We start from the raw sequence: 984 nt of genomic DNA on the forward strand, positions 1-984 counted from the left end.
CTTTATAGGTTGTCCCCCTTTGACAATAACTGTTCTAAAAGACTCATTGGAAGTTGCTCTCATATGATGTTTAAATATATACTGCCTTTGATTTGTTTTTGTGTATGTTCCTTCTACTGGATTGTAATTCTCTTGATATCTCCTTAAGAATTAGTATAGTACTTTCCAACTGCTTGCAGGAGTGGATATGAATAATAAATAAGAAAATAAAATGATTAAAATGTGCCTCAAAGAAGCATTTAAGTGATGCATTTTTTAGTACTCTTTTATCTGTTACCATGATGACAGATTGAATGAATTAGGCTGAAGGAAACTGACCATAGACCATTGAGTGGTAGTAAAGTAGAAAGGTCTATGGGCAAATGAACTTTTTCTTTCTCATAAATGAACAGAACCTATTAAATATGACAAGTTATTTTCATATCCATTTATAAAGCTCCTAAGAGGGTGAATTTGTAGCACATCTACTTTCATTTCTAATATGAGGCATGTTTTCTCAACAAAGATCTAATAACTCAACATGTGATGTTAGCAATTTTTATCCTCAGTGTGGTGGAAAACATTACCGTCAAGCCCCAAAGAGTCATGAAGTTCTTAGCTGAGTAGAAGATTCTCAGAGAATGCCTCTGACAATAGTTTATGTCCCATGTTATTATTTAACTGAGGATTATTAAAATGTTTAGAGTTGATTACTTCATATTATTTTAGGACTTAGCTACCTCAACTACAGTAAGCTATCGAATAAATCTGATAGTATTGAAGAAATGCTCTGTATCATATCTATATGTGATATAAAATTTGTTAAATATTTGGTTATTTGGAAATAGAATTGCTAGATGTCAAAAATGGAAGAACTCATAGGAACAAACCAGTCTAATTTTCTTATACTTCAGCTGAGGCAATCCAGGTTAAAGAGCTGATGGACTAGCCCAATGTCACAAAATTTCTGGCTAATCAATTATCCATTGTTTTATCAGGCACCTA

This window comes from Lutra lutra, chromosome 3, assembly GCF_902655055.1.
Source record: "Lutra lutra chromosome 3, mLutLut1.2, whole genome shotgun sequence".
NCBI classification, from domain to species: domain Eukaryota; kingdom Metazoa; phylum Chordata; class Mammalia; order Carnivora; family Mustelidae; genus Lutra; species Lutra lutra.